Below are 23,712 nucleotides of genomic sequence, written 5' to 3' on the forward strand. Positions count from 1 at the left end.
ATTTTCACATTTCTTATAATGTCATGTAATTATCATGAAGAGAAAGAGAAATAAAAAGGTATAAAATAATGTGTTGGTGAATATGCCTTAAATTACGGTTGAAAATAAAATGAACGAAATGAATAAATAAATATCAGACTGAGGTGTGGATATCTCGCTCTCTTAAAGGAGATTCAAGTTCACTACGGTATAAACTCACCGATATAATAGTATAACTCTTGACTTCTCCAGTAAAGATATAACAAACTGGCAATGTCATATAACTTAAACAATTCTAAATTAGTTGAAGAGTTCAAAGTTCCATCAAAACGCATTCTTTAATTCTCTAGAAAATAACATGAAGGTGGGATGTGATGGAGAGTGGGGAGTGAGGTTTTGTTGAGTTCTTGCAATGAGGATCTTGTGTTTGAGTATTGTTCTTGAGTAATTTAGAGTTTATTTCGTTGTTATTACGTTGGGTCTATGAATCCATAAGAGTGTGAGGGGAATCGTTTGATTCTAGATGAGTTAGCGCATGAGTTTGAACAAGAAAAATCATCGGTTTTCTAGGCAGAGCGCTACTCAGTGCGCCCCAACTAGTGTTTTGTAGATTAGGGTCTGGCTCCCTGCGCCACTCAGTGCGCCAGTGTCACGCCCTGAAGCTATCCCCAGGACGCGGACACAGGACATAGGATCACGAGTGACCCCAAGCTAACCCTGTTAGCATATCATAAGTATACTAAATAAATTGAAGTAAGAAAATACTATGCAGAAGCTAAATCATTATGTAAACTGAAATGATGGGGAATACCCATAGACTATCTGAAAAAAATAAAATAAAAATAAATAATATATATATAAAAGAAGAGTTTAAGATACTGAAATAAACTCAAATACTAAAACTGAATCTAATTGTGTCTGAAATAAGCCTCTAACTGACTAGAAGTGCTGGGACATGCCCTAACTAAATCTAGCAAAAACTGAAACTAAAGACTAAAATATAGAAAAGAAACATGTTTGTCGTCTTCGGAGAATGAGGACTCACCACTGATGCTGCTGAGCTGAAGATCGGAAATTGATCTATGCGTGATCTGAAAGCTGAGGACCTGAACCTACATCATGAGAAGATGTAGCGTAGAGTATGCATCAGTACTTGAAAGGTACTGAGCATGCAGGATAAAATAAGGTTGAACAATAAACATAACTGAACCAAAGCATATATTTGAGCAATGATAAGAGATAAGCATGATACTATACTGAGAATGTTGAACATGAAATAACTGAATGCAATGACTAAGTTTATAACATGTTGAGACTGAATACTGAACTGTGACTGATACATAGTCAATGCAATAGAATCTAACTATAAGAGAGCTACTAATAATCGACATAAAACCACATGAGCTAAATGTGGAGTCCGATGTATACACCCCATCGAGAGGACCCAATATACCCTGCCAGAGGTATAGAGGCATGACTGGCGTGATCACCAAATTGATGCCCACAGATGGGACTTACAATCTACGGGGCACGTAGTTTTGGGACTTGAGGGTGACTGACCATAGTCCACTCGGTATTAAGCAACTCCCAATTGATTATGTAATTAACAATTTATGATTGAATCTCTGCAATACTGGATAACTCAAAATACTAACATGCTAACTAAAAATGCAACATTAATGTACTGATAATGAAACATTCAAATCTGAGGCATGTATATTTGAAATAACTGACCTAGCATGTGTAATTCATGAACTAAAAGAACTACATAGCTAGGGTTCTGAATTTGTGAAAGAATCTACGCAAAACAATACTAAAATCATGATAATCTGATTAGGAACATTAAAGTAACTAATTCATAATAATCTACTGAATTTCTAGATATGAAGGGAATCAAGAATTTGACTGAATTTTAGGGACCTAATAGGTGAAAGGAACCCACTAGTGAAATCCCACACACCTGGTGACGAATTCCACAAGAAAATCTTTTGATTTCGGGGCTGGAACTGATGAGAACTCGCTGCATTCTTGAACTTAGGGCTTGGTCGACCTTCTCCTCTGTTTTGCTCTAAGTTTGATGAATTTTTGGTGAATAATTGATTAGGGTAGGTTCTAATTTAGTTTCTAGGCTAAAATTGACAAAAACAACATAGTTTAGGGGTTAAACGAGGTAGATTAGGGATCCAACGCATAAGGAAAAGACCAAAAGATCCTTGACTTAAAAGCTGTCGGGGTCACCGACGGACCGTGGATGGAACGACGGTTCGTGCTGGTCAATCATCGACGGGGTTCTGAGACTTGAAAATTGGGGGTCTGAACTACGGCCTGGACCATAAACCATGGACTGACGGTCCCAGCGTAGGTCCAGACTTGGTCAAAATTCCTGGGCTTTGTGGGGAGGGGTTGCAGATGGTGAACCACAGACCGTGGGTCACTGTACGGTGTATGGGTGGTGCCCGTCGGTGGCACCTGCAACTTCTGAAATCTACATTTTGGTAGTTCTAGCATACAGGGTGTTACAACAAGGGTCGCTATGTCCCTTACCCTTCCGACCTTCTTTTCGTGTGAGTTTTCTCGAATCGTACCTATGTTTTCTACTTGATATCCACACTTAAAATCTCCGTTAAACATCGAGAGATCATTCATAACATGAATCATAACTCTTGAATTCATAATTCGAATTCCAAGTAGAGTTAAAGGTAAAGTCGTGAGAGTTCTTTCGAGTCATTTTGAGAAGTTTTTTACAATCTTTTAAAATTTGTTTTAAGACTTGAGTACTTGAGTTAGAGGATAAGGAGAGTTTAGTTTCATTTTTAAAAATAAATATATGGGAACTAAGTATTCTCAAGAGTAAATGTTTTTACATTTAAAATGAGAGGAATCACCGATTTCCAAAGGAGTTCATGAGGAGTTTTGAGTACTATCTCTTTTAAGAGAAATCTTTTGAGTAATAATCTCAAAGTTGAGGATGAGGACATATTTTTAAACATATGGGCTAAGTTATATTTTGGGAGTAGTATTGAGCACTGATATGGGGACGAGTTCAAAAAACTCAAAGTCCTCATAAATCATGTAGCCAACGTGGGTAGAAAGGGTCATACTTTTTAGATGATTCCTTATTGATTATTAAGCATAGATTAATGGATCCACTTAGTTGAGCAGTTTTGCACCCTGACAAGGTATATGACAGTTCTGGCAGCGTGGATGAGACATTGTATCATGATATACCTCATAGTGATAGTTGTCGGTTAAAGAATCTCCCAAATAGAGTTATATTATATTTTTACATAGGAACTGAGTTATTATTGTATATTTGAATACATTGAGTTGTTATCTATTGTTTTAAAATGCTTTATATAAACTGCATCTTGTTTTTATACTGCTTTGAGTTGAGGTGAGTATGTTTCCTTCTTTCCAAGTTCAAGATGTTATGTTGTGTTCAATATTCCCCTTACATGCTCGTACATTCCATGTACTGATGTCACTTGGCCTGCATCGTTTCATGATGCAGATTTAGGAGATCAGGGTCATCAACATGCAATTCGTTGATACCCATTGCAGTTCCAGAGTTGTTTGGTGAATCTCCTTGCTTTCAGAGGATCCCTCATTTATTTTCATCTATTTCAGTTTTGTTAGGATGGTCGGGGGTCTTGTCCCGACATCCCTCATAGTAGTAGATGCTTCATAGATAGATAGACAGTAGTAGTTCATGAGTCTTTTTTATTTCCATTGTTTAATGTTCTAGACTTGAGTTGCCTCTTTTGGCCAGTAAATGTTTTATTTCTAAAATATTATGAGTTTATCTTTTTAGATAGTTGAGTAAAGTTTACTTTTAAAGTCTTGTTATTGTTGAATAAGTCTTTCGCTGAGTATTGAGCCAGGCCAAGAGTTCGCTTGGGGACATAAATGGTTTTCGAGTGTCGGTCATTTCCAAGGTGTAGGCTCGGGGCGTGACAGTAAGTCTTTCTCCAAGAATTCCATTCTTTCCAACTCAAATTCCTCCATACAATTATGCATCGCTAATGAAAATCATAATTCTTGGCTATAGAGATTTCAAGAAACTAATTCCAAAATCTCAAGAAATGTTTTCTTGATTGTTCTCCTTCAAGTAAGGGTTTCAAGGCTTCCAATCAAGTTCTTTTTCAAGATTATCCAAGAATCTTGTTCTTCCAGGTATGTAAGGCTATCAAAGAGTTGGACTAGTTCGTTTTCACGCCCTACATCTACTGTCAAATTAGTAAAAGAGTAATCTAGGATTTTATCCCTATATTGAGTATTCTTGAGATGAGTTGACTTTGAGTTCTTGAGTTCCTGTTTCTTTTGAAATTCTATTTCTAATTATTGAGTTGCTATATGTTTTGCATTAAGATTCTTGAGTAGATTCGTTCATGTCTATATTTCAACATGAACCCTATGAATTGAGTATTTTTTAGATGAGAAGTATCATTGAGTTCTGAGTTCTTGAGTTCTTTAGTCCTTGAGTTTAGAGTATTGAGTTTCTATATTGTTATTGAGATCCTTGAGTTGATTTGTTCATGTCTATAATTCAACATCAATCCTATTTTGAGTTATAAATCTTGAGAAGCTTTTTAAAGCCAACACTTGAGTTTTAAATTGAGATTTTGAGGAAGTAAAGATGAGTTTTGAGATAGAGTTTTTTATACATGATTATTATGACAGTTGAGTATGCCATCAATGTTTAAGCAGTGTGGTATCTAGATATGCTATCAATGATTATGCAATATGACTTCCCGAGTCATCCATCATCATATCACAAAATGATTTTGATATATTTTTTAGAAAGAGTTTACAAATACGAATTGAGTAAGAGTATAAGGGAACTAATATTCCCAAATGTATCAGTTTTTACATTGAGAAAAGATAAATTTTGATTTCTAGATGATTTTAGAGATATTTCAGAACATATACCTATTTTAAGAGGATAGTTTGAGCAATTATCTAAAACTAGAGTAAGAGTATGTTTTTAAACATTGAGCATGAGTATATATTTTTAGGAGTAGTATTGAGCACCGATATGGTGATGAGTTCAGATAACTAACATTCCCCATAAACCATGTATGCTAACATGGGTACAAGATCATACTTTTTAGATGAATTCCAAGTGCCTTCGGGCAGAGCTTAGTGGATTCACCCGACAAGATATAAGAAAGTTCTGGCAGTGTGGACGAGACGTTGTATCATCACATAGCTCATAACAGAGAATCTCCCAAATATAGTTAAAAGTATATTTTAATTATATCACTTAATATGTTGAGTTTAGAGATGAGTAAGTATTTTTGTAATGTTTTAATCATTTCACTCATTTATTTCTTTACTCCCAGTTTAGTATATATCTACATCTATTGCAGTCCTTTCATTTAGTTATTTTGTTATTCAATTATATTGTTGACACACAATTTTGCCTAACATTTTCAAAATTTCGCAAATTTTAAGTTTTACTTATTTAATAGTTTAAAATAAATTTTTTATCATTTTAAATAAGTTTATCGATAACTATCCTTATTTATCAAAATTTAGGATTTTTCTTTTACCAGTTAAACTTAAAATTGCATTTTTACATGTCATTAGTTACGTTCATTATATTTTTTTTATATTCATTTTATTTGTTACATTTGTTAATATTTAATTTGATATTTTGTACAGTCTAGAAATTCATTCAAATACAAATATTTTATTTGATCGATAATTTTGGGCCACAATCCCAAGCCCACAATTGGGCCCATTTAACAATTATTTCCTATATAAATTTTGGTTAAGTTAAAAAATAGGGGGTGGTGAAATAAAAATTAGTGTTAGTGTATAATTTTCAAATGGGGTAAGGGTATATTTCTCCCTTTTGAGCCGCCACCCTCTTCACGCCACCAGACCACACAACCAGCGACGAAATCAACTCCACCAGTCCACCACCACCCCTTAAACAACCCCACTGTTCTCCCTCACAACCAACTCTCCAAAACTGCCCTCATCTCCACCAAAAGCCACCAGGAACAACCATTAACAACAACCTCCGAAAACCCACTAGCTACCAACAATAGTTCACACCACCGAACAGTCGCCTGAAAACAGTCGACAACAACAACCAGCAGCTCTCTCCAGCGAATAGCCAACCAAACAGAGCCATTTCCTCCCTTAATCTTCTCTTCTCCGACCAGTCCATCTCCAACGTCAAAACCACCTCCAAACCAGACCCAAACGACCCCCATTTCTCTCCTTTTTTTCGACCCCCAAACAGACCCCATTTTCCCTTTCTTCTCCGACCCAAACCCACCAGCAAACAACCACCATTTTCACGCCAAATCACCCTCCACGGTTCTTCATCGAAAACGACCAACAATCCCCTTCCCCTTCCCCGTTAATATTGCTCTTTATTTTATTGTTCAGGTACCACACCATGAGCTTGTGACCACGCCGGAACGACGAAGGACAACAACAACAACTCCGTTGAGCTAGAAACAACAAGACAAACCAACAAGCTCTAAGCTCCATTACATCGATGCTCCACTAGTTGTGACAACCAACTCAATCAGACGGTAGTCTCTATGTTTTATTATTTTGCTATTTTATTTTGTTTGTTCTTTAAACGTTTCAGATCTGGCTGGAGGGGTTCGAACTCCGGCCACCATTGTTTTCATTTTTATGGTTCTTCCTCTATTTTTTTCATTAGGCGGAGGTCTTTGAACTCCATGAAAACACTTGTTAATATTTATTATTTTTAAATCTATATTTATATGGATGTAAACAGAATGACGACTCCTTTAAACTTCTTTTAAAATTGATTTAACTAATTATTTTTTTAGTCACCGCAACGTTTCGCCCTATTTGAATAGAGTAGGGATGTAAACATAATAGCGAATCCGCTGGGGACATAGAGGTTTTAACCATTGTGAATTTATTTTTTCAAATTGAGGAGATTTTTTTTATTGTATTATATCTTGTATCTTGTATATTTTATTGATACTTGTTGTTTATTCATTATTCATTTAATTGTATGTATATTGTCTATGCATTTCATGGCATAATTTCTGCCAAATGGCAAATAGAATGCATTAGGACAAAGGCAGTTACGTGGCTTTCCACGGCTGTCCTTCAGAAAAACACATTCAAATTCTTTTGAAGTGATAAACGAATAGTTGGTTTGTGGTCATCCAACGTCGTTTATTATACTTCACCCCGTAGTTTGTCCGACTCAGGTAACCATGTCTTGTCTAAGCCACTCTTAGTCAACTAGTGTAGAGTAAAACCAAACCTCGTATTTAACGCATTTGCTTGAGATGGGTCAACACTCAAAGTACATTTGTATAAGACATGCATTCATTGTTTGTATGTTATGTGATATACTTGTTTTACGTGAATATGTTATATGATAGTTCATTATTTCAAAGTTTTTTTAAGAGTTTCATAGATATAAATATTTAGTCACTGTCAAGTTACTTTTACCTTTCGAGTTGTTTTTGAAAGCTTGAAGATTATTGCTCATCCGGAGCGACAAGGAACAAGAGAATTCGCGAAAAATGAGTATTTGAATTTCACAAGACAGTAATAACCAGTCGAAAAGACAAATCAGGGGAGTCTTTGACTATGAGGTCGCACTCATCTATTTTTGTTATCTATTTTGCATGTTGGCCCTGCTTTCACGCATTTCTCATATTTTTGCAGGAAAACCATCTCCGACAACAGTCGGGGATGGTCATAATGATGTCTGGTTCTCATGGATAATTGGGAGAAGACACAGTTTCAAGAGACATTAAAAAAACAACAACAATACAACAAGTGATTATAGTAAGAAAATTAGAGACCATATTCAACAGACAGTACAAAGGTCGACAGTTAAGAGGATACAATGCATCGCTCCGAGTTTGAATGAATCTTCAAATTATTTTATGCCTTGTCTGCACGAACTACGGGAACCTGATTCTCATTTCAATGAGATACATATGCAACCCTTCTTGTGTTCGGTATTCAATTTTTTAAAAAATATAAAAAATTATGTATATATTGTAAGAGTCATGTCTTCAACTCAGCTGGGACCAATGCAATTAGGACCATGTAAAAATATTCGATATGATGAAGATGACTGAATTTGTGGTAAATCATAAATTCTTTTAGTACCTCTCATTTATACTTTTGTGATGCTTGGAAATTCTCTTGCATGCATTCAAGATAAGATAAAAACCAATCTCATAATTTCATGTGCATTGTGTGGTGAACTTTTAGATCAAAATTAAATTTCATCTCACTGTTGATCTAGAACTTGGCTTGAATGTTTATCGAGGCGAAAACCTGAGTTATGTTTGGTTTGGGAAAGGATTGTAGGTCTTCTTTAACCCGATTGTGCCTTTCAAAACCTACCAAATGACATTAATCCCTAGTTTTCCCCACTTTGAGCCTGAAGCCTTTCTTTGGACAACCACATCTTAGACACTACCCCTTTTGAGTGTTTACATGCACTATCCCTCTCTTGGTCCAACCTTCTTGAGTGCACCAATATTGTGCAATTATAAGAGAAGATCCATATTTGAAGTGGCTAAAGGCAAAAGATACAAAGTCTCCCAAAGTCAAGGAAGCAAAAAAAAAGACTTCTAGAAGAAAAAAAAGAGGAAAGGGGAAAGAATTAAAGAAAGACAAAGATACCCCTACAAGGTCAATGAAAGACGACAAGAGAAAAACTCCAACAAAAGAGGAGAAACTTCAAAACAAAGGGGTGAAAAAGAAAAAACTCTAACAAATAAGAATTCAAGAGAAGTCGAAAAAAAAGGGACAATAAAGAGGATCAGACGCCAAAGGTGTATCAATCATCGAAAGCACAAGTTCACTATGACGCTCAAGAAGGAATTAAGTCACTCTTATCCCAAATATATATCTTACCTGTCCCTAAACCTATATTACAAGCCAATAACAAGTCCTACATGATCTCATTCCAAATATTTCTCACATTAGTGGAGATTTACATAAGGGCCAAGCATATGGTATCACAATTGCATGCATTGAACATTCTTGTGAGTGTGAGTGCACTTCAAAAAATGTCCTCAAATAAAACGCTTCAAATATGTGTGAAATAGGACTTTTCTTTTTGTGAGGGCACTTAAAACATGAGGATTGATACAATTCAAAATCTTTGTTTGAAGAAAGATGAATAAATCTTATTGATACTTAAGTATGTTTGAGGTACCACTTGAAGCTGTGGGAGTTACCTTGAATTCAATAAAAAAAATAATATTTACATGCGATCCTAACTCCTAGTACCAATTGTAGTCAAGATTTGACTGTCTCTTTATATTATTTATATTTCGAAAAAAAAGGGGCAAGTACCCACTCTTTAATATTTTCCAAAACATATTTTTTAAAAATATTTCCATTAGAAAAAAAGATTTTTCCTTTTTTTTTTTGGGTTGTTCATTGTAAAAAGTGTCATTAGGTTAATCCTATCAGTGTGAGACGCTTATTTTACTTCATTGATTTGTCCGTCCCAAAAATGTGATATATCTTGTCTTTAGGCTTTGAATATCGCGGGAAATATTATTTTCCTATTTTATCATGTTCATATTGTGCATTTTCTACTGATTATCTTGTCTCAGATTCTTTGCAGTATTCATCATCTACAGATTGTAACTACATTTGACCTGATTCCTATCTCAACAGGATATGTAGGCGCCATGACGGCTTGGTCATGTTCCTAGTGTGATTTTCTCTCCTTGAAATAAACATTGGACATAAATTTTGAGAATATCTCAAAATTTCACAATAAAAGTGCTATCTCCAGCAAGTCAATATTGGAGATCATTTTTGAGATTTGCCAAAAGTTCTAACTGGGACAGAATTTTTGAGGAAGACCTCAAAAATTCCAACAAGTACTGTCAAAAGCTTGATAGTCAACTTCAAATGATCCATCATCGCTTGAAGTTCAAAGTCAACTTGCAAATCTCCAGCATTGTCATGGTGATCCAGCAACTCCTAGTACAAATCCCCAATAAGACATGAGTCGTAATAAATACAAAATGGTCAAGAGTAAAATGTTGATTGCTCACATGTGTCAAACTGATCAGGCATTTTGTACACATTCTCTTTTAAAGAATCTTTTCTCAAGGTTTCTTGACTAAGTCGCTAGCTAAAGCGACATTGTGTCTACTAATTGTTCCTTTTCAAGTACAGGAACAGGTGAAAGCATTAATGCGATGACACTTTCAAGACAATCATCGAGCCATCCACTTCGTTAAAGTTGGATAATCATCGAGCCGTCTACCTTGTTACTGTGGACAATCATCGAGTCATCCATCATTTGCATTTTTCATTCGCCGAGAAGGCCATTGCATTTAAGTCGCATCTATTCGGAGGTGAAGGATGCGCACCATATCTATTCAACGTTCAAGTCGAAGGAAACTTGCGTTGAAAGATATTTACATTTAAGTCGCATCTATTCGGAGGTGAAGGATGCGCACTATATCTTTTCAACGTTCAAGTCGAAGGAAACTTGCGTTGAAATGTATTTGCATTTAAGTCGCATCTATTCGGAGGTGAAGGATGCACACTATATCTTTTCAGCGTTCAAGTCAGTGGAAACTTGTGTTGAAAGATATTTGTATTTAAGTCGCATCTATTCGGAGGTAAAGGATGTGCCCTCTATCTATTCCATGTTCAAGTCGGAGGAGACTTGTTTTGAAAGATATTTGCATTTAAGTCGCATCTATTCAGAGGTGAAGGATGTGTACCTTATCTATTCCACGTTCAATTCGGAGGAGACTTGCGTTAAAAGAATTTTTATTTGTCCTATCGATGGACATACATTCAAAATTCTACCGATGGACATACATTAAAAATCCTACCGATGGATCATCTTTTTTCATTCGTCCTACCGATAGACATACATTAAAAATCCTACCGATTGATCATCTTTTTTCATTCGTCCTACCGATGGACATACATTCAAAATCCTACTTATGGATAATCTTTTTTCATTCGTCCTACCGATGGACACACATTAAAAATCCTACCGATGGATCATCTTTTTTCATTCGTCCTACCAATGGACATACATTAAAAATCCTACCGATGGATTATCTTTTTTCATTCGTCCTACTGATGGACATACATTTAAAATCCTACCGATGGATCATCTTTTTTCATTCGTCCTACCGATGGATACACATTCAAAATCCTACCGATGGATCATCTTTTTTCATTTGTCCTACCGATGGACATACATTAAAAATCCTACCGATGGATCATGTTTTTTAATTCGTCCTACCGATGGACATACATTCAAAATCCTACCGATTGATCATTTTTTTTTTCATTCGTCCTATCGATCGACACACATTCAAAATTCTACCGATTGATCATCTTTTTTCATTCGTCCTACCGGTGGGCCTACATTCAAAATCCTACCGATGGATCATCATCTTCATTCGTCCTACCATTAGACATGCATTTTTATCCTACCAATGGATCATCTTCATTTGTTGTATCGTAAGAGATGCTACCTTTTTCCCTATAATTTTGTCTCTACTGATGAGTTTCATCTTTGTTTTTTTGAGAACATCCAAGAAGATCCATTCTTAGTTGAGCCACAGGTGCGGACTATTTCAACAAGGACGCAACACAGAGTAGAACCTTTGGGAGGCAAGTCCGGGGTCGACTTCCACCACATTCCAACCATACTTTTATATAAAGGTCATGTGTTCGGCCAAAATCGGGTTTGTCAATTTTCATTGTCTACAATTTCTTTCATCAATCATATCCAACGAAAGGGACAGTTATTGACACCCAATTTTGGCCTAACATTTTCAAAATTTCGCAAATTTTAAGTTTTACTTATTTAATATTTCAAAATATTATTTTTATAATTTTAAATAAGTTTATCGATAACTATCCTTATTTATCAAAATTTAGGATTTTTCTTTTATCAGTTAATCTTATAATTGCATTTTTACATGTCATTAGTTACGTTCATTATATTTTTTTTATATTCATTTTATTTGTTACATTTGTTAATATTTATTTTGATATTTTGTACAATATAGAAATTCATTCAAATACAGATATTTTATTTGATCGATAATTTTGGGCCACAATCCCAATCCCACAATTGAGCCCATTTAACAATTATTTCCTATTTGAGTTTTGGTTAGGATAAAAAATAGGGGATAGTGAAATAAAAATTAGGGTTAGTGTATAATTTTCAAATGGGGTAAGGGTATATTTCTCCCTTTTGAGCCGCCACCCTCTTCACGCCACCAGACCACACAACCAGTGACGAAATCAACTCCACCAGTCCACCACCACCCATTAAACAACCCTATTGTTCTCCCTCACAACCAGCTCTCCAAAACTGCCCTCATCTCCACCAAAAGCCACCGAAAACAACCATTAACAACAGCCTCTGAAAAACCCACTAGCTACCAACAACAATTCACACCACCGAACAGCTGCCTGAAAATAGCCAACAACAACAACCTGCAGCTCTCTCTAGCGAACAGCCAACCAAACAGAGCCATTTCCTCCCTTAATCTTCTCTTATCCGACAAGTCCATCTCCAATGCCAAAACCACCTCCAAACCAGACCCAAACAACCTCCATTTCTCTCCCTTTTTGTGACCCCTAAACAAACCCCATTTTCCCTTTCTTCTCCGACCCAAACCCACCAGCAAACAACCACCATTTTCATGCCAAATCACCCTCCATGGTTCTCCACCAGAAACGACCAATAGTTCCCTTCCCCTTCCTCGTTAATATTGCTCTTTATTTTATTGTTCAAGTACCACACCATGAGCTTGTGACCACGCCGAAACGACGAAGGACAACAACAACAACTCCGTTGAGCTCGAAACAACAAGACAAACCAACAAGCTCCAAGCTCCATTACACCGATGCTCCACTAGCTGTGACAACCAACTCGATCAGACGGTAGTCTATATTTTATTAGTTTGCTATTTTATTTTGTTTGTTCTTTCAACGTTTCAAATCTGGCCGGAGGGGTTCAAACTCCGGCCACCATTGTTTTCATTTTTATAGTTCTTTCTCTGTTTTCTTTGTTAGGCGGATGTCTTTGAACTCCATGAAAACACTTGTTAATATTTATTATTTTTAAATCTATATCTATATGGATGTAAACAGAATGACGACTCTTTTAAAATTCTTATTTTCTTAAAATTCTTTTACAATTGATTTAACTGATTATTTTTTGAGTCACCTCAACGTTTTGTCCTATTTGAATAGAGTAGGGATGTAAACATATATTACATACTAATACATTCAATTTACTGATGTCATTCGACCTATATCTTTTAATGATACATATACATGTTCTTAGGATCCTCAATACGAGTCCGTTGAGATCACTTCATCTGCTCGTATGCTTTCAAGTAAGACCTTCTTGCTTCTGGAGGAGTCCAGTTTTTATGAGTTGTTACAAGTAGTTCTCTTGGGGAGTCGTAGATCTTGTCCTGACACTCATCCTTGTATATAGTAGAGGCTTTATAGATTTACAGTTTGGGAGTCTTTCAGTTTCAGATATTTTATTTAAAACCTATGTTTTCATATTTAGTATATTTAGCAAAGTTTTCAGATTCAGTAAACTATTTTTAAATGTTTCGTTCAATTTGATGCTCATGTATACTTGAGTTAGTATTCCGCTTATAGTCAGCCAAGATGAGGGTTCACTTGAGGGCCAACAATGGTTCTCAGCCACGTTCAGGGTGTAGGCTCGGGTCATGACATTAAGACACTGTAGTTATCAGTAAAAAAATTATGTCATCAGCACTAGATAATTAAAGTATATATTCATCATATATATTTCGTAAAACTTAAGGATTATTCAAGTCGATAGAAATAAATTAAAGATATAGAGTAATCACATGACTTGAATCTTCTTAAGAAATAGTTGGTATTTTGCACCGTGATTTGAAAAATTATTCTTATTATTATTATAGGCATAATACATAAGTGTGTCTTTTAACTTGACCTCATTTTATATTTATGTCCTCCAACTTTGGTATGTACAAGTAGGAACTTAAACTTGTATGAGTTTGAACAAGTTGACACATGAGTCATATGTGACATAATACATGTAGGACACCACGTAGGACGCAAATTACAATATAGAATGTTGCATAGGACGTATGCATCTATTTGTTCAATTTTATATAAGTTTAAGCGTCTACTTGTGCACATCCAAAGTTAAAGGACATAAAAATATGAGTAAATGCCAAGTTAAATGGCATATTTATGTGATATGCCTTTTTTTACCCGTATTTATACTTTTATCAACATACACAAATATGAGGATTGATTTATCATATGGTCACTCAGCTCATCATTATTATTGTAACACCTCGCTAAGTGAAAGATCTAGAACTAGAAAGAGCCATTTTTGGAAAAAATGAAAAATCTTAAATTTGGCTAAGTTATGTTAAGTATGAGTTTTGAGTCAATTTCAAACGACCATAACTCCTAGCTCAGGATGAGTTATGTAACACCACGCATGCTAGAACTACCAAATTGCAGATTTCAGGAGTTGCAGGTGGCACCGACGGGAACCACCCACAGACCGTAGGAGGACCCATAGTTCGTGGTGCACCTCTTGCGACCCTACTCCCAGAACCCTCCAAAAATTTGGCAAAGTGTCGACCCACGACCGGATCTACGGACCGTAGGCCAAGTCACAGACCGTGGTCCTGGTCCGTGAATGGAGGCCCCAGTTTCCAGTCCCAGTTGCCGATCGACGGTTGACCAGCACGAATCGTCGGTTGATCTACGGTCTGTCGGTCCCGTCAGTCGGTGACCCCGACAGTTTTTAAGTCAGGGGGCATTTGGTCTTTTCCTTATGCGTTGGATCCCTAAACTACGTCATTTAACCCCTAAATTACGTAGTTTTGGTTAGTTTTAGCCTATTAACTAAACTAGAATCTACCCTAAGCAAATCATTCACCAAAAACTTAGAAAAATTATAACGCAGAAGGAAAAAGAGTCGACCAAGCCCTAGTCCAAGAACGCAGCAAGTCTTCATCAATTTCAGACCTAAAATTGAAAGATTTCGTCGTGGAATTCGTCACCAGGTATGTTGGATTTCACTAGTGGGTTCCTTTGACCCATTAGGTCCCTAGATTTTAGTCAGAATCTTGATTCCCTTAATATTATCTAGACCTAGGGTTTCTTGAATGTCAGAAATTGTTGAGTTTTAGGTGTTAGAATAATACAAATAATATTATCATGTTGTAGTATCATTTTTGCCCAGATTCTTGCATAAACTCAGAATCCTAGCTATGTAGTTCTTTCAGTTCATGAATTACACATTGTAGGTCAATTATTTCGGTTGTATACGAACATGCCTCAGTTTTTTAATGCATTATTATCAATATATTAATGTTACATTCTTAGTTACATGTCAATATTTAGAGCTATCCAGTATTATAGAAATTCAGTCATACAATGTTAATTTCACTATCAATTAGGAGAAGCTTAATACTGAGTGGACTTGGATCAGTCACCCTCAAGTCCCAAAACTACGTGCCTCGTAGGTTGTAAGTCCCCTATGTGGGCATCAATTTAGTGATCACGCCAGCATGCCTCTATACCTCTGGCAGGGTATATTGGTTTGTCTCGATGGGGAGTATACACCGGATTCCACACTTAGCTCATGTGATTTTATGTCGGTTATTAGTAGCTCCCTTACAGTTTAGTCAGATTCTATTGCACTGACCAAGTCACCAATTACAGTTAAGTATTCAGACTCAGCATGTTATGACCTTGGTCATTGCATTCAGTTCAGCCATGTTTAGTATTTCCAGTATCCTTATCATGTTCAGATTATATCATTGTTTTATTGCTTGTTCAGTTATGTTATTATTCAGCTTTACTCTATCCTGCATGCTCAGTACCTTTCAATTACTCATGCATACCCTGCGCTACATCTTCTCGTTATGTAGGTTCAGATCCTCAATAGTCAGATCAAGCATAGATCGATTCCCGATCTTCAATTCAGCACCATCTGTAGTGAGTCCTCATTCTTCGAGGACAGTTGACATGCTATATTTCCATTAGTCTTTAGTTTTCAGTTTTTTCTAGATTTAGCTGGGGCATGTCAACACTTCTAGTCAGTTTAGAGGCTAATTTTAGACATAGTTATATTCAATTATAGTGTTAGAGTTTGACTTTTCATTTGTATTCAAACTCTCAATTTTCATTTATTTAGTTAGTATATGGGTATTCCCCATCATTTCAGATTATCATATGATTTAGCTTCCGCACAGTATTTATTGCTTCCGTTTACTTTAGTTGCTTATGATATGTCAACAGGGTTAGCTAGGGGTCACTCGTGATCCTAGGTCTCGTGTCCGCATCCAGGGGGTAGGCTCGGGGCGTGACAAACTTGGTTTCAGGGCACTAGGTTGAAGTGTCCTAAGATATCTGAAAAGCTGCAGTAAGTAGAGTTTCTTTCATAGGTGAGAAGTGTACCACATCTAATGAGAAGGAGGCTGCAAAGCGTGTTAGGAAAAAGTTAATTCTCTTTGTTACTCTTATTGTGCGTAAGGTATAATCTAATTCCTCATTCTAACTCGACATTATGTGTTTCAAATCATGCCTCCTCGTAGAGCTTATGGAAGGAATGTGAATGCTAGAAATGCTAACGCAGCTCCTCCAGTCCCAGATCAGGAAGTTTCGAATGCAGAATTTAGGAACGCCATTCAACTTTTGGCTTAGAGTGTGACCAATCAAAACAACCAGCAGGTTCCAGTTCCTCAAATGTTGGTGGTGGATCATTGGCAGCCAAGTTTCGTGACTTCGTTAGGATGAATCTGCCTGAGTTTTAGGATCACAAATAGGTGAGGATCTCCAAAACTTCATAGATTAGTTCAATAAGATCTTTGGAGTAATGCAAGTGACAGATAATGATAAGGTAGAGTTGGCATCCTATCAGCTGAAAGATGTAGCTCACATCTGGTATTCTTAGTGGAAAGAGAGAAGGTGTTCAAATGCAGCTCATATCACTTGGGAATGCTTTAGTGAGACCTTTTTTGATAGGTTCTTCCCAAGGCAGTTGAGGGAGGCAAGAGCTCAAGAGTTTATGAATTTAAGGTAGGGTTCCATGTCAGTCCAAGAGTATGGACTCAAGTTCACCCAACTCTCCAGGTATGCTCCTCACATGGTTGCCGATTCCAGGGCTCAAATGAACAAGTTTCTTTATGGGTATCCAACCTTGTGAAGACATAATGTAGGAATGCTATGTTGCTAGAAGACATGAACATCTCTAGCTCATGACTCATGCTCTGCAGGCTGAGGGTGATAAGCTTAGGGAACATGCCAGCGAGTATAAGAAGGCTAGGACACGCAACTATGACTATTCTCAACAGAAATCGGGTGGTGGAAATCGCTTGCAGTTTTAGCAGAAGTTTTAGCTCCAGCACCTTCATCAGCTAGTGTTCTATCCTCCAAGTTCTGAAATGATCAGCAAGCTAGGGTATCAGGCTCTAAGTCTCAAGGTAGTATTTCAGGCACCAGAACCTATCCAACTTGTCCAAAGTGTGGTAAGAACCATCCAGACGAGTTCTTTACAGGAAAGGAAATATGTTTTGGGTGTGGTCAGTCTGGTCACAAGTTGAAAGATTTCCTTTCTAAATAGGGTCAATGGGGCAATAATAGTAGAGCTCAGTCCATAACTTCAGCACCACCAGCAGGTCGCCCGACTCAACAAGATAACTCATCTGGTATAGGTGGCAGTCAGCGCTAAAACAAGTTGTATGCTCTTCAGGCTTGCCAGGATCAGGAAGATTCTCCGGATGTAGTCATTGGTACATTATGATTCTTTGACTTAGATGTTTATGCTTTATTAGATCCAGGGGCTACTTTTTCCTTTGTTACTCCTTATATAACAGTCAACTTTAATGTTAGTCTAGAAACTCTTTTAGAACCCTTCTCAGTCTCTACTCCAGTCGGTGGCCCAGTTATAACTAGATGGGTATACAGAAATTGCCTTGTCACAGTCTCCCAGAAAGTCACCTCAGCAGATTTTGTAGAGTTTGTAATGGTAGACTTCGATATCATTCTTGGCATGGATTGGTTACATTCCTGTTATGCCTCATTCGATTGTAGAACTAGGATTGTTCATTTTCAGTTTCCAGACGAACCAATCTTAGAATGGTAGGGTAGTAGCTTAGCACCTATGGGTCGATTAGTTTCTTTCCATATGGCCAGAAAGATGATCTCTAAGGGCTCTCTCTATCATCTAGTTTGAGTTAAGGATTCAAGCTCCGAAACCCCGACTCTTGAGTCAGTTCCAGTAGTCAATGAATTTCCAAAAGTGTTTCCAGAAGATATTTCTGGAGTTCCTCACGAAAGGGAAATTGAATTTGGAATTTATCTCTTTCCAGATACCCAGCCTATCTCTATTTCTCCTTATAGAATGGCTCCAGCTGAGCTTAAGGAATTAAAAGAGCAGTTGAAAGACCTTCTAGTTAAGGGCTTCATGAGACCCAGTATTTCCCCATGGGGTGCACTAGTGTTGTTTGTGAAGAAGAAAAATGGTTCTCTCAGGATGTGCATTGATTATAGGCAGTTGAACAAAGTCACAACCAAGAATTAGTATCCCATCCCTAGGATTGATGACTTGTTTGACCAACTTCAGGGTGCTAGTCATTTCTCAAAGATAGACCTCAGATTCGGTTATCATCAGCTTAGAGTAAGAGATAGTGACAATACGAAAACAACTTTCAGAACTTGGTATGGTCATTATGAATTTGTAGTTATGTTATATGGACTGACCAATGCTCCTGCAGCTTTCATGGACTTGTTGAACAGAGTGTCCAAGTAGTATTTGGACTTGTTCGTTATCGTCTTTATTGATGATATCCTCATTTACTCTAGGAATGAAGAAGAACATGCGAACCATTTAAGGGTTGTCCTGCAAACTCTCAAGGATCGCCAGTTATTCGCTAAGTTTAGCAAATGTGAGTTTTGGTTGCAATCAGTTGCTTTCCTTGGTCACATTGTGACTAGAGAAGGGATCCGATTGGATTCTGAGAAAATAGAAGCTGTGAAACAATGGCCCAGACCTATCTCTCCTACAAATATCAGAAGTTTCTTGGGTTTAAAGGGTTATTACAGAAGGTTCGTGGAAGGATTTTCATCCATAGCCTCTCGATTGACTAAGTTGACTTAGAAGAAAGTCAAGTGTCAGTCGTCAGATGATTATGAGAAAAGCTTTGCAGAACTGAAAACTAAGTTGACTACAACTCATGTTTTGACTCTACCAAAGGATTCAGACAGTTACATTATCTATTGTGATGCATCCATAGTCGGCCTAGGTTGTGTGTTGATGCAACAATGTAAGGTTATAACTTATGCTTCTAGATAGCTTAAGTATATGAGAAGAACTATCAGACTCATGACCTCGAGCTAGCAGCAGTGGTGTTTGCACTTGATTTGGAGACATTACTTGTATGGTGTCTATGTTGATGTGTTCATAGACCATAAGAGCATTCAATATGTGTTCACCCAGAAAGAATTGAATCTTTGCCAGAGGAGATGGCTTGAGTTCCTCAAGGAGTATGATATGAGTGTGCAATACCATCCTGGTAAGGCCAATGTAGTAGCAGATGCTCTTAACAGACTATATATGGGTAGTGTAGCACATGTTGAGGAAGAAAGAAAGGAACTAGCAAAAGATGTTCACATGCTTGCTCACTTAGGAGTTCGTCTTATGAGCATATCATATGGTGGTGTAACTGTTTAGAATGGGTCAGAATCTTCATTGGTAGTGGAGGTTAAGGAAAAGCAAGATAGTGATTTGATATTACTTTAACTAAAGGGTGCAGTCCATCAGTAGAGAGTTGAGGTTTTCTCCCATGGGGGAGATGGCGTGGTTCGCTATCAGGGTCGGTTAGGTGTTCCTAAGATGGGTGAGTTGAGACAGAAGATTCTTGCAGAATCCCATAATTCCATATATTCTATTCATCCAGGTGCCACTAAGATACACCGTGATCTACGGGATGTCTTTTGGTGGAATGGTACGAAAAGGGATATAGCTAATTTTGTGGCTAAGTGCCCTAATTGCCAGCAAGTGAATGTAGAACTTCAGAAACCAGGAGGTATGACTCAAGAGATCAACATTCCTACTTGGAAGTGGGAACTGATCAACATGGGCTTCATCACAGGTTTACCTCGTACTCGCAGACATCATGACTCCATTTGGGTGATTGTTGATAGAGTTACTAAGTCTGCACGTTTTTTGGCTGACAAGACTACATATTCGGCGGAGGACTACGCCAAACTTTACATTAATGAGATAGTCAGGTTGCATGGGATTCCTTCGTCTATCATCCCAGATAGAGGTCCTTAGTTTACCCCTTATTTCTGAAAGTCATTCATTTCAGAAGGGTGTTGGTACTCAGGTTAATCTTAGCACAACATTTCATCCGCAGATGGATGGCCAGGCGGAGCATACCATTCATACCTTAGAGGACATGTTCAGAGCTTGCGTGATCGATTTCAAGGGTAATTGAGATGATCACCTCCTCTTATAGAGTTCGCCTACAATAATAGTTACCATTCCAGCCTTCAGATGGCCCCCTATGAGGCATAATATGGGCGTAGATGCTAATCTCCAGTTGGTTGGTTTGAAGTAGGTGAAAAAGCCTTGATAGGGCCTGATTCAGTTCATGATGCTATGGAGAAAGTGCAACTCATTAGAGATAGACTTAAGACAGCCCAGAGTTGCCAGAAGTCATATGCAGATGTAAGGAGAAGGGAATTAGAGTTCAAAGTTGATGATTGGGTTTTCCTGAAAATGTCGCCCAAGAAGGAGGTGATGAGATTTGGTAAGAGATGGAAGCTCAGTCCTAGATATGTAGGCCCTTACAAAATCTTGAAAAGGGTTGGTAAAGTGGCTTATGAGTTAGAGTTGCCGACAGAACTAACAGTAGTGCATCCGTTTTTTCACATTTCTTTATTGAAGAAGTGTGTGGGTGATCCATCATCTATTGTACCTTTAGAAAGTGTGGTTGTGAAGGATAGCCTCACTTACGATGAGGTACCAGTTGAAATCCTTGATCGTCAGGTTCAAAGGTTGAGAAACAAAGAGGTCGCTTCAGTCAAGGTTTTATGGAGGAGTCAGTCCGTAGAGGGAGCTACTTAGGAAGCATAAGCAGCCATGAAGGCCAGATATCCTCACCTTTTTCCTTCCGATTCCATTCCAGCTTAAGGTAATAGTTTCTCTCTAGGTTTTCAGTCATTCATGCACAGTTTCAGTATTAGCATCATGTTCCTTCAGTTTGTATTTGCATTTTTAGCGTATTTGCATGTACTTGGGACTTAGTACAGTTAGAAATCAAATTCCAGTGTTTAGTGGTAGGGGTTGCAACTCTCTCCCTCCATTTCAGATAGTTTAGTATTCATTCAACGACGAATGTTCCTAAGGGTGAGATAAAGTAACACCCTGCATGCTATAAATACCAAATTATAGATTTTAGAAGTTGCAGGTGGCACTGACGGGCACCACCCATGGTTCGTTCTGCAGGTCTGTGGTGCACCGCCTGCGAACCTTCACCCAAAACCCTCCGAAAAATTTGACCAAGTGTTGATACGCTCAAATTACACCTCCTTTCAGAAGCATAAGCAATCGTTATCAAGTAAAGAACCCAACTTGTAGGTTGGGATCGATCCCACGAGAAAAATGGTTTAGACTTTACTTTTAACCAACAATTATATTCAATTAGTCAAATTATTTCCAGAAACACGTAATAAAAGGGGGGTTGTGCTTGTGTGAAACAAATAGTAAGAACTTAATAAGTAATCAATAATCAAACTCAACTTTGGTTGTTATCAAGATAAGAGAAATAACTAGGGTATACGTGTTCCACACAATCTCATAACGTAGTAATCCTAGTAATAGCAATCATTTTCTGGTGTATTACATGCAAAGTGATAAGTTAGGTATCTCTAAATTCTTGGTCCGGCATCTAGAGAATTTCACCCCGCACCTTGGTCCGGCTACGTGTGTATAATTTACTAACCCTTACCTTTACCTCATATTAGACATCATAATTGATGTTTGACTTAGTTATTACTTTGCACCAATCGACACTAGCCTATTAGATAGTATCACACTAAATCTATGTTGATAATTCTTTTCTTGTTAATTACCTCCTTGGTCCGGCAAGTAGTAACAAGGCTAGTTCTAACGTTGGCCACCGTTAAAAAGACTTCTAAACGAAAGAATTATCAATGCATGCAAAATACTAGTCAACAATTGCTTATGTACTATTCATACTTTGTTAATTGATCATGGTTCCCACAACCCTAATTGTGGATTTAGTTACTCATATTGGCAAAAACACAATTCATAATTGTAGATGAAGAAATCATGAACTTACGTAAAGAGAATAATAAACCCAGAAATTTAACTTGAATTGCAAAGCGAAAATCTTCAAAACGAACTTGGGAAATCAATAATTGCTAGAGTTGCAAATTAATCTCCAAAGTTACAAAGCAAAAATAGAATAATAGTGTCTAACCCCAAAAACGAGGTTTACATGTCTTATTTATAGAAAACAAATTCTAAATAAAAAAGGAAACAAATTAAGGAAAGTTTTGTTCAGGTACGCGTCTTCAATCCACGAGATCGACTTACGGACCATCGATGGATCTACGGTCCGTAAGTCCCTTACGTCACTCGAGACTTAGAAAATATTTCAGCTTCCAAAATCAGCTTCTCTGAAGCAAACGACGGACCAGCAGTATGGGCCGTAGATCGACCTACCGTCCGTCAATCCCCTCCGTAGCTCCATACTTAGAATCTTCAAAAATCAGGTACTGGAACCCTCGCAGTCTCACTCTACGGATCAACAGTACGGTCCGTAGATCAATCTACGGACCGTCAATGGGCACCGTGGTTCCACACTTGGTCAGACTTCCCTGATTTGTTCTCAATAGCATGCCTGCTGATCTATGGTCATAACCTACGGACCGTGGATGGATCTACGGTCCGTAGATCACCTCCGTAGATGTTTTTTTCTGCATTTCCTTCAGTTGTCTCTAAACTTTCGCGCCTGAACACCTTTCCTGCAAAACATGATAAAACACATAAAAACCAATATAAAAAGGCCCTAGACACACACAACTTGTAAGTGAAATGTATTAGAAATACCGTAAACTCACGGTATATCAACACCCTCAACTTAAATTCACTGTTTGTTCTCAAGCGACGCACTAGAACTCTAAACGACACCTGTATAGAAGCAAGCATTTCTAAACTCAAGCAATCACATGGCTCTCTACTTCCTCATTGTTCGGGTGCACATTCGTTCTCTTAGACTCGACAAGCCAACTCATGTGGATCACATCATGACACAGACCAACCAACTGACACACAACAGACACCTTCTCACTGTCACCCAGATACCAACTTTCCGACGATGTAACTAGTGCCCTTACTTCAAACGAAATCCTCTTTTCGCAAAAAAATAATTTCATTCATGGTACAAGGATTTATTCAACACTCACGCTCAGAAGTAATTTCAAATACAGTTAGTGCTTACTGCCAAAAGCTTGCCCTTATTTTCATTGCTTAGACTCTCCAAACTAGACTCTAGGATCACTATAGGACTTTATTGGCTTGTAACATAGGCTCAGGGTTAGGTGTGGTACATTTGGGTACTGCTTAGTAACTTTTTGCCCTCTTTGTCATTACACTAGGCTTTTAACCTCTTTTTGCCCTATTTTTTT

The 23,712-nt window shown here is 37.5% G+C and overlaps 1 protein-coding gene across 1 annotated transcript in view; it reads right to left on the minus strand.

Annotated features, from left to right (window-relative positions):
* LOC125841175 (uncharacterized) overlaps nucleotides 1–23,712 on the minus strand; it is a 122,493-nt gene that overhangs the window by 81,121 nt on the left and 17,660 nt on the right. The gene's annotated exons all lie outside the window — the stretch shown is intronic.

This window comes from Solanum stenotomum, chromosome 10 (genome assembly GCF_019186545.1).
Source record: "Solanum stenotomum isolate F172 chromosome 10, ASM1918654v1, whole genome shotgun sequence".
Lineage (NCBI taxonomy): Eukaryota > Viridiplantae > Streptophyta > Magnoliopsida > Solanales > Solanaceae > Solanum > Solanum stenotomum.